The sequence below is a fragment of the Callithrix jacchus genome, chromosome X (assembly GCF_049354715.1).
Source record: "Callithrix jacchus isolate 240 chromosome X, calJac240_pri, whole genome shotgun sequence".
Taxonomy (NCBI): Eukaryota; Metazoa; Chordata; class Mammalia; order Primates; family Cebidae; genus Callithrix; species Callithrix jacchus.
In genome coordinates, this window is record NC_133524.1 from 88,410,970 (window position 1) to 88,423,077 (window position 12,108).

Sequence of the window (12,108 nt, forward strand, 5' to 3'; positions counted from 1 at the left end):
GAAGAAAGAGTATGCTTTAAAAATACCTTTTTCATCAAAGACATATATAAATTTTGGGAAAAATAAAATATCTAGAAACATTTAATTGGATTGACTTTATATTACAATATTCCAAATTACATGTCATTGTCTGAGCAGAGTTCTATTACTTGAAGACGTTATTGATCATTTTGTATCCAGAATGAAGAAAACTAGGTAAGATGCCTTGATGTTCCAAACTGACTTGCAATATTCAAATTAATCATATTTGAAATGGTATTTTTTCCAATAGATATTCTTCATGAAGGTGTCATCTCTAAAATGCGGTCATCTTCATTTGTTAGGAGACAACATCAAATGACCTATGTGCCATGGTCCCTTAAGTTTTATGCTCTATGCAAAGTTAATTGTAAAATAAAGGTTTATCTGATAGAGAAATCTATTTTAGAGTGAAAGTGTTTTTTGAGATTTAGTTACATCTGGGGAAAGACTGCATTCTTGTTATCAAACAGCACCAAAACATGGGAAAAGGAGTCTTTTTCAATTACTGTTTTGAATTTGAGAAGCGGCTTGCCAGAAATCATAAATATTCCTGTTATCTTTTTGCCATCTAAAAATCTTCAACTGTTCAAGGATTTAAACTGCCCTTTTAATTTTCTGTACTGTGTTAAGCATTTGATCAACAGAATAAATTTTAAAACAAAGTACATTAGTGTTTTTTTGTTTCCAGCCCAAATCTGAAAGAATGATTTTTGTACACCTAATCTGCTCATGCTGAATGTGTGGATTTGAGTAAATAGGAGGAAAGAAAAATGAAAAAAGAGAATAAATTATGGAAGAATATTTTCTCTATCTTAATAATCTAACATAAATTTTAGCATGACAATGATACAATTAATTTGCTGATGGATTTTAATTAAACTAAAGGAAAATTCATTTCTTTTAAAAATCTTTAAGTAATTAGAATGCAAATTGAGATTTTTAACTGATTGTATAATTCAGTCACTATCATCACCTAAACTGAAGCTAAAAGATTGTTTTCTGTCACCTTTGTTTTGAGTCATTCTTTTAATTAACTCCTTCAATATGTACAGTATTTTATATTTTTATATAATTTAAAGTGATTTTATTTTAGTCACATAAAAATTTTTGAACAGAAAAAGAAGACATGGTTATACCCATTTTACCGATGGGAATACTGAAAGTCCCACTGGTGAAATCAGCTCCCTAAGGATTTCCAGAATTAAGAGGGGAAGCCTCAAGAGGATTGATTAGTCTCCAAGCCAGGTCTTTTCCTGACATCCCTTTTTGCCTCTCTTATATGTTTGAGTATATGTTGTCAAAGTTCTGAATGTAAAAAGCAAAAACATATAATGTGTCTTAGATTAGAAAATAAAAAATTCAAAGATGAGTACATTCAAGTATATTAAAATAAGTTGGTCAATTAATTTTCTACTAGCATTATATACTCCTATTTAGTGTTTCTGTGCACTAGGCTTTGTAAAAATTATATGGTATTAAATAAAATGGTAGAACTATTGAAATGTTAATAGCACATGCTCATAAACTCCTTCCTTTTTGTTTACAAAAGTAATTTAAATTATGACCCATCATAATGAGAGTCCATAAAGTTTGTTTACTTAATATAGCAAATATTTGGTGCTATATTCTACTATCCTACTATCATCTTTTAGAACACCTATATTTTTTACATAAGATTTATTTTAGATGTTTGCCAGTGAGTTTTAAGTTGGTGTTTTTTTCCTGACATGACATTTTTGTAACTTTGGTGATCAGTTGAGTGTGGATTTGTATCATTTCAACCTAAAGGATACAAATCATTGCTTGTTGTCTTCAGATTACAAAGTCTTTTTAGGTCCAATGAGAGCAGAGGTTTATTTAAATTGTATGAACACAGGGTATTTTATGATTTATGTTTTATTAGTTTCTAGAAAGTGACCTTGGGGAAAAACCTTCACCTCCCTGGACTTCAGTTTCTCCAAAAGTAAAATGAAGGAATTGTAAGTTATTTCAAGGCACTTTCCAAAGGGAAAAAAATCCTGTGGTATTTTACAAAAAGCAGTAGACGTCTAGGACCTTCTTTCCTTGTATTATTATCACGTATTATCAGTTTGACTGCATTGACTCATTAACTGTCCATAACTAAAAGCCTATTGCTTGTCCAGCATAGCAATAATTGAAATGTAAAGGGTGGTTCTTAAAGAAATTTTAGAGAGTACTGTCTTTGAAAAGCTTATATTCTAATAGGGCTAAAATAATGAATAACAACAAAGTAATATATAATCACATTAAATTGAATTCAAGAAATATTTGTTGTCATCTACATTAGAGCGCACCAAGTATGGTGCAGGTTTTGTAGACACTCGAAGTGGAAGGGACCAGAAACATAATTTACTCCAAACTCCTAATTTTACAGATAAGAAAAGGAAGCCTCAGATATGGGAAATGAGTGATACAGGAGTACACATAAGGTATTGGGTGATAGCATGAGTTAATTTATTCCACAAACATACTTGTTCCCTGATTTCCAATGTGTTTAGAATTTTAAAACACTATCATGTATGGCTTTTTAATTACCTTTGCTCAAATTTAATAATAGGATCTTCTCAGAAAGTTAAATGCATCCAAAACTTTTTTGTTTGGGCTTTTTTTTTTGTTGTGGTAAACAATTTCTCTTCTGACTCAGATCTAGAAAGTACTGTTTTCCACATTTTGTTTTGAATGGAGATTATTAAAAACACCTACATTGTGCAAATTGTGTTATAAAACATTGAAATGGTGCTTTGATATTGAAAACAAGTGAATGAATTAAAATATCAATGCATTAAGTATACTAATTTTTAAACAAATGTTTGGAAAATCCCATTTACTTAAAATGGCTAGAAATATACATACCTGGAAGGATGGTTTTATTTTTATAAATGCATATTTACCCTAAAGAATGAAGTATTCATTTCCTTTAAATTTTAAATATAATCTGGGGAAGATTTTGAGTGCATTTTCTAACATTTAATGTTTGCTACATAATCTCATTCTGTGTCAGGGCATATGTGCGTTTGTTAGGGAGTATGGGTCAGGGAAAGATAGGCAGGAAAATTTTGCCAAAGCAAAGCTTTTCTTTCTTTCCTGAATAATCTTAGACTGCTTTATTTTACTTTGTGACAGAAAGGAGGAGGGGAGGAGAAAGGAAATCACATAGAGAAGAAAGAAAACTACCAGAGCGTTGGAGGATAGGGCCTGATTTTCAGTTTAGTGTGAAATATGCAACCTTTTTGAAACTGCCTAGGATAGCTTCTCTCTTTTACTTCTCATATTGTACATTTAGAATACCTTAAGTGTTGGCTGGGTGTGGTGGCTCATGCCTCTAAGCCAGCACTTTGGGAGGCTGAGGATCACGAGGTCAAGAGATCCAGACCATCCTGGCCAAGATGGTGAAACCCCATCTCTACTAAAAAAAAAAAAAAAAAATACAAAAATTACCTAAGTGTGGTGGTACACACCTAGTAGTCCCACCTACTTGGGAGGCTGTGGCAAAAGAATTGCTTGAACCTGGGCGGCGGAGGTTGCAGTGAGCCGAGATCGTGCAGCAGTGCTCTAGCCGGGTGACAGAATGAGACTTTGTCTCAAAAAAAAAAAAAAAAAGAAAGAAAGAAAAAAGAAAAAAAGAATACCTTAAGTGTTATTTGATGTTGCTTGCTAGGTTGCAAGAATCAAAATCTTTCAAAATGTGAACACATTAAATTTTTTAAAGAGAGGCTTAAGAATAGTTAATAAACACACACACCAAACACAAGCAAACAGGACAAAACCTTTACATGAGAGCTCAGCAGACAGAATTTTCTTTGTCTTTCTCTTTAGATCAGAAAAGAATTTGTTCAGTTTGATGGTGACCTTTTACCCTTCAGTCAGCCTCCACAGTTCTTAAAGCTTTCCTTGTCTGCAGCCTTACTTAGTCCATGAATTCAGTTTTAGCATCCATGAAATAAAGCAGTTACAATATATGCTGGCCATTTTATAACAGTCAGGAGTGCAAAGCACAATTATTTAAGAAAGGGCATTTGAATTCATTGAAAGTCACAAACATTCTGAATACTTCAGAACTTCATACAGGAGTAACAGATATGGGGATATAACACTAATGCTCAAAAATTGGATAGCTGGCATCTGTAACGTAACCGAAACACTTTAGAAAGAAATAGAGTCAATATACAATTAGTAATCAATCAGCATCACTGCTAACAACTTACTGTTTTAAACTCCAGTTTCTAGAAATTTACATTTTATTCCTGTTCTTCTCAAACTTTAATGAGCAGACCAATGATCTCGAAATGTTAAAATGCAGGTTTTGATTCAGTAGATTCTAGGTGAGGCCTGAAATTCTGCATTTCTAAGAAGCTCTCTGTACAAATAGAAGCTGCTGCCCCTTAAACTACAGTTATCTGAAAGGTGCTAATTCATAGTTTGGTAAACAAGCATGATAAAGATGAAGTAAGCCAAGGGTGAGAGATTTTCTTTAAAAAAATAAACAATTTAGGTATTTGCAATGGATGAAAGTTTTAAAATTCAAATAGATGTACAATTATTAGCATTTAGAGGTTAAATTTGATTTTAACCTTTAATGTGATTATATTGGTTGAAGCTGTAATTCAGAATAACAACCAGTTACTTGCTCATTTTATAGTCAAATCTATTTCATGGACACTATGTACATACGATTACACCATTTTAAAAATGAAACCATTGGTCATACACTGTCAATAGTGTACCAATATGTTAAAATCTATTTAAATAAATCAAAAGCTCTGAGAAGTCTTAGTATAGTATAGATCCTTAAAGATACTGGTTTGTAAAATATCAAAAGTGAACATATCAGCTAATCATTCAGATTTTAGAGTCAAGTAGCCAATTAAATTTTCATTTACCTAATTTGAAGACCTTCTTTTTATTTTCTTATTAGTATTCACATTTTGCAGAGCAACAATAACAGCAGCAATGAAAGACACTTGGTAGAGATTATTTTATATCTGCTATCTCAAAAAAAACAAGCCCTCAAAGTGGAAAGTAATGGTAAATCAGGCACCGTGCTAACCACCTTTCTCACAACTACACTTTTATCTTTAAATACAGCAAAATAGTCCCTTAATCAAAGTGAACTTTTCATTCATGATAAAATTAGGAAAACTGTCATAGTTCACGTTTCTTTATGCACAGCTCAGAAACAGTATCAAATTAAAACAAATGACATTGAAAGCAACCATTGCAATTGGTCGAGTGTAAATGTTTAAATTGTGCTTGTTAGGAGGCATGATGTGGTTCTAGCAAGGTTAGGAAAACAACTGAAAGTTTTCACTTCATTGTTAGAATTAATGTCTTCATTGTGCCATTGAAATTCAGAAACCACCGCCTTCCCAATGAAACTGTACTAGTCTTTTTTTTTTTGAGATGGAATTTTGCTCCTTAACTAGGCTGGAGTGCAATGGCACTATCTAGGCTCACCGCAACCTCCACCTCCTGGGTTCAAGCAGTTCTCCTGCCTCAGCCTCCCTAGTATCTGGCACTACAGGCACGTGCCACCATGCCCAGCTGATTTTTGTATTTTTAGTTGAGACAGGGTTTCACCATGTTGGCCAGGATGATCTTGATCTCTTCACCTTGTGATCCACCTGCCTCGGCCTCCCAAAGTGCTGGGATTATAGGTGCGAGCCACTGCGCCCAGCTGTACTAGTCTTTTCTAAGCTCAGATACTAACAGCAACAGCAAAATGGTAATAATTATGGCTATGGATTGGCTTAGATATAGACTGTTAATAATAAACCAAGGTATATTACTCTGGCTAAGTACTGGTTATGTTTGATCACAGAACTTTGGTAGATTTCAGATTTGTAAATTTTTTGTGACTTACACTCAAGCATTTCTGTAGTTAAATGGTAGTTAACCATGTGGGGTGAATAGTTTTATCCACTGATAATATACTTTGTTTTCCATTGGAAGAACTAGATTATTAGAAACTATTACAAAAAATGTATTTTGCTGTTAGAGAAGCAAACCCTGTTTCATTTCTTTAGTGAATACCATGAGTTAGACTTAAAGGTATAAATGATGACACATACTCTGCTGAAGTACTACTGAATATAAGAAAAACACTATCCTTATTGTGAAGTTTCCTTAAAAAACACAGTTCTACATAAAGGTGATATTTATTTGTGAATCTTTTCTTGACAGAAGTCTTTACGTATAATCATTTAACACTTCAAACAACCCTGTGGATTAGCTGGGGCAGCATTTTTATCCTCCTTTTCTTTTGTCCATTTCTGTTTTTCAAATGAAGAATTAGGCTAGTCCAGATTGGCTAAATGGCTTGCCTGAAGTCGTCATCAATTTAATTAGGAGTAACTTAAGATTCTGTGAACTTTTCACCATTCTCATGTAGACTGAATTACTGGTGGTAAATAATTTAACCTAGGAATTATGTAGTGATTTGAGATTTTTAATAAAGGCAGGAAAGGAAAAGAAATGTTTCTTGGATATGGAATCTAAGTTAGGGTTAACATTTCTTTGCAGAACAAATGCAAATTGCGATGAGATACTCAGGTTCTATTGAATTAGCAATACACTGAGGTAAGTCATAACTAGAAATGTTTTGATGAAAATGTATTTAATTGTTTGCTTAGGATTTTATTTCTGTTCTCATTATTAGTGGCTCCAAATGAAGAAAGTAGGAATTATTGTAGTGAAATGCATGTTCCTAGGCATTCTGTCATAACCTAGAATCTCTAGTTTATTTGATTTTTCTATGTTTACTTAGGAAGGAGATATGGTTTGACTCTATGTGCCCACACAAAACTCATCTTGTAGCTCCCATAGTTTCCACATGTTGTGGGAGGGGCCTGGTGAAAGATGATTGAATCATGGGGTTGGGTTTTTCCATGTGGTCTTCATAATAGTGAATGGGTCTTATGGTATCTGATGGTTTTAAAAGTGGGAGTTTCTCCGCATAACCTCTCTCTTTGCCTGCTGCCATCCATGTAAGACATGACTGGCTCCTTCTTGCCATCTGCCATGACTGTGAGGCCTCCCCAGCTACGTGGAACTGTGAGTTCTCCATTAAACCTCTTTCCTTCATAAATTACCTAGTCTTGGGTATGTTTTTATCAGCAACGTGAAAACAGACTGACACAGAAGGTCATTTTTGATACTTTTTGTCTTTACACATAACTTGTACTTTTTTGGAAGTAACTTAAAATGCAAATGCTGTTTAACTGTGAGCTATGAACAGCTACACCTACTGACTTAATGTGTTGTTTTCCAGAAGGTTCCATTCCATTTGAAGTGACTTGTCCAAGGTCACAAAAGCAACTTAGTGGAAGTCTGAAATAGAATTTAGGTCTCCCTGGTCAGTGTGCTTTTCACTATATCATCCTGTTGCATCTTTTGCCATAGTAAAAGGGTTTATGTACATTTTTTAAAAATCACATGTATAATGATCATATAGCCTGAAATAGTCCAAAGGGTTAAAACTAGTTTTAGTTATAGATTTGAATACTAAATACTGAACCAATAGTAAATAGTAAAATGGTGACTCTTTTTCAACAAATTAAAGACATAAAAATACTAACTCATTAGCTAACTTTCTGAATGAAACTTAAATTTTATAAGGCAATGTTACATGTTATAATGTTTACCATCTTGAATGTTAGATATATCTTCTAAATGAGGTTACATGCTACAATTTAAACTTTAAATTTTACTGTAATACTCTATGGCAACATAGATCTCTCTTGAATCCAAGAAGTTCGTTTTGCATAAATACTGTAAGAACAGTTTTATAGTCATCTTAACTTTAATAGCAGGTCCCTGTGACTTAAGACCCCAGAATATATTAGTTTAAAGTTATAATGTTCCATAAATACTACTAATCATCAAATTTATGAAACTTATGTTTTGCTTATTTACAGAAAAATAAATATTTGCCCTATTTTAAATATTTTAAAGGTATTTGATCTATTGCTAAAAATGTCTAACACATTAGACTTGTAATAGATTAATGGAATGGAGTTGTAGACTAATCCTCAGCAAACACACCATTAAAGGCCATGCTTTTCTCAAAATAAAAATTAACAAGTTTTGGTCAAGTGCAAGGAAGTATTATAAAAGCCACCAACCTCAGTTATATTTTAGTCTTGTTATATTTGTTTGAATAAAAATTTACTTTACATAGCTTTTTTTCAAAATGTAAAAGATTTTCCTTGTGAACAGATAGCATTTTATCTAACATATTTATTGGTCTATTAATTTTTTTAAATTTTCTTTTCTACCAGAGCCATGTATTCATACTGCATAGTATACATTTTTAGAGTGAATTCTTTTAAGAAATAATTTGAATGAATTTAATTTTCAGAGAAAAAATTTAGGTGTGGTTTTTTAATTGAATAACTATTTTGAAATTACTGTATAGATAAATTGTGAAATTTTGCTAATGTAGTGAAAAGCTTCAATGAAAAAGAATTCCTTGATTCAGAAGCTACTGAAGACAAACAAGTAAAGTTGGAAACTATTAAAGGACTAAAAGGGCAGAAAAGCTGTCAATATCATTTTCTTATCTTGTCTAGAAATAGTTGACTTGATAAACTGATTCTTAAAAGTAACAAGTTCACAAAACTGAAAAATTCAAGTTCATTTTGAACCAAAGATTATGGTTAAAATACCAATGCCAAATTTACCAAAACAATTACTTTTCACATATTGGATTATTTATATATATATTTGGTACAAAGTAATCCTTAGTTATCTATATCTTAGATGTCTACATCTGTGTCCCTGTGAAGTGGGAGGTAGTCTAATTATCTCCATGTTTTATAAAGAAAGTGAGACTTGCCTAAACATACAAAGACAGTAAATGACCATGTTGGGGATCACACACACATCTTTTTCACTTCACGGTCCAGGTTTTTAACCAGAATGCAAAAAATAAATTTATTTTTGTTTATGTTTTGAAATATCATTTAAGTATATTGATAATGACTATGCACATAGACTTTTCAATTTCTCTTTAGATACATGTTTTATATTATATTCATTTCTCAGCTTTATTAACTGTGTTAGGAGTGTAGAGCACCATTCCTTGAGGAAACATAAAAGTACATTAGTTAAACTGAATATTAAGGGTGTTCTTCTTTATTCTGGACAGCTTAATTGTAGGAGAAATATTCTATCTATAAAATTGTCTGTCATTAACAATTCAGTTACAGCCTAGTGAATGTGAACACACACACTTTAAGTGTCTAATTTAAAACTAGATTTGCTCCTTTGATAATTCTATTTTTGTTGTAGATTATATAATGAGTTTAAGCAAATTAAAATTATAGATGACTTGTAATCTTTCTCATCAAAGATGATTGCATTTTTATTTCACTTGTATTAGATATTTGACAGATTTGATCTAGAGGCATGTACAGTTTTGATTTTTAATGGATTTGCTTGGACAATCTCAAGTTAAAATAAAAGCTTTCAGTTCTAGTCTCTGTTCAGAAATCCTGATTCATAATACTGAGATAAAAACTGGAGGGATAAAATGTCTCTTAGCATTAAATAACTAAATAACATTTGTTTGAACCACAAAGAAAGAATTGAGCTTATTTACAATCCATCTGCATAGCACATCTAGTTGAATCAATCAATTATTTTAACTGATTTTCTTCCAAATTAACTGCTGGTGTTATTTTTATGTGGACATTAGCCTTATTTTCCAAATAACTCACTCTATACTTCTACTTAAGACAACTAAAATACAGCAGTTCCTTATACTTTAATCATATCCTTAGGGTTTATCAGCCACAGTGGAATATTGTGAGTCAAAGATATTTATTAAAAGTCAGTCCAAAGTTAAAATATCTTCTCTTGGATGTATTTTCTTAATAACTATTATCATGCCATAATGATGCAAATGCAGTGCAAACAAAAACATAAATGAACACAGATCTATTTGCTTGATAAGTACAAACAAAGAAAAAGCATGGTAGAATTTTATCCAAATGGACTTTCATTCTAGTAGCTAAGCTTTATATTTTTTTCTTATCTTGATATTTTTAAAACTTAAAAAAAAAAAAGAATCAGTATCGCTTCTTGGCCTTTTGTCTACGATCTAGTGTAGTATCTGTTCTTATCAGTTTAATATCCAATAAATCTGCTATCCGGCCAGGCGTGGTGGCTCACATCTGTAATCCCAGCACTTTGGGAGGCCGAGGCAGGTGGATCACGAGGTCAAGAGATCGAGACCATCCTGGTCAACATGGTGAAACCCCGTCTCTACTAAAAATACAAAAAATTAGCTGGGCACGGTGGCGCGTGCCTGTAATCCGAGCTACTAAGGAGGCTGAGGCAGGAGAATTGCCTCAACCCAGGAGGCGGAGGTTGTGGTGAGCCAAGATAGCACCATTGCACTCCAGCCTGGGTAACAAGAGCGAAACTCCGTCTCAAAAAAAAAAAAAAAAAAGAAAAAAGAAAAAACATTTAAAAAGAACACAGTCCCTGCACCTCACTGTTGGAGACTCCGATTCAGTAGATAAATCCACTATCCAAGGACAGTATATTAAATGGAATTTTGGAGCAGAGGGATTGAATAGGAGCTTGCTCCATCCACCCCTCGTATTGACCTGGTATTGCAGTACTTCCAGGAATGGTGCACTCTGCCTGGGGTTAAAACAGGGTGTTATAGGCCGGACACGGTGGCTCACACCTGTATTCCCAGCACTTTCGGAGGCTGAGGCAGGTGGATCACCCGAGGTCAAGAGCTGGAGACCAGTCAGGCCAACATGGTGAAATCCCATCTCTACTAAAAATACAAAAATTAGCCAGGAGTGGTGGTGGGCCCTGTAATCCCAGCTACTCACGGGCGCTGAGGCAGGAGGATAGCTTGAATCTGGGAGGCAGCGGTTGCAGTGAGCCAAAAAATCAGTAGAATCACTTTTCTAAAATGTAAGTACACAGACACTTTTACAAATATATTTTACACAGTGGGCTTCAAATTATATCTAGACAAATAGAAATTTCTTTTTAATAATGCTTAGATTATGTTTCTCTTGCTCATATTCAGTGTCACTTTGTTACTTGAAAGTTGTACTTTTCACAGAAAACTACCTATTTTTGTAGGACTTAGGTTGTCTTTCTGCTGTTAGGATATATTACCACCAGATAGCAGTGAGGTTGTAAGAACTCATTTCTTATTGGAATGTATTTTACTTAGACATATTTCTTCCTTTAACAAATATATACATAATTTCTGAAATTATATGATAAATCATGAAATTCTTAAAAATACTTAGGTCACATTTATTCTCTTTTCCTTATTGTATATTATCAATTAATATTTAATGAAAACCTACCCTTTTCCAGAGATTTTGGATAGCTTATTTTTTACCTACTCCATGTTTTCAATTTTCCTCAATTATCTTTTGGAAAAAATCCTACACACATATTTGAAATTAAAATTTTAGAATATTTCACAAAGACAAACAAAGATTTGGACTAAATCTATGACCTCCTAAACAAACATCTTCATTTTATCTTACATTAAAAAAGTTTATCTACAGCTAATATTTCTACTATCCTTCAATTAGTCACAAACATATACAGTTCTGTTAAGTAAAAGAGCACCTCTCTATTGAGGAATTGTGCTACACTCACAAGAGTGAGTGTGAGATGATTACTAAGAGGCTGGTATGAAGAGTAAAACATGTAATTTTTTTGGTATAATGTGATACATGATATAAATGAGCTTGATAAGGTTGTTTAAAGATTCACAAGAGAAAGTAGGTTTCTGGCCTTTCACTTAATTTACTATGAATTTCTGCAAAATAGTTTCCTGTTGTGAAATAAAAACAATGACTCTTTAAAAACTTTTCTGACTGTACAAATGAGTGATAAAACTTAAATAAAAACATATTATTCAGAAAAGAACTGAAAGTTGTGAGGCTTTAGATGTTAAACATTTATATTCACAAATTACCATAAATAGTGAATACTGATATGTGTTCATAAGTAAATAAGTTTTTAACATTAGGTGTTACATATAACTTGTAAAACCAGATGAGATGCCACATAAAAAAGTTG

At 32.7% G+C, this 12,108-nt stretch overlaps 1 protein-coding gene and 2 pseudogenes across 3 annotated transcripts in view; all 3 read left to right on the forward strand.

Moving 5' to 3' along the window:
- The window catches only part of PCDH11X (protocadherin 11 X-linked), an 804,948-nt gene that overhangs the window by 6,463 nt on the left and 786,377 nt on the right, over window positions 1-12,108 (forward strand). The gene's annotated exons all lie outside the window — the stretch shown is intronic.
- Window positions 10,115-10,225, forward strand: LOC118150677 (U2 spliceosomal RNA; annotated as a pseudogene).
- On the forward strand, window positions 10,532-10,689 carry LOC118150679 (U2 spliceosomal RNA; annotated as a pseudogene).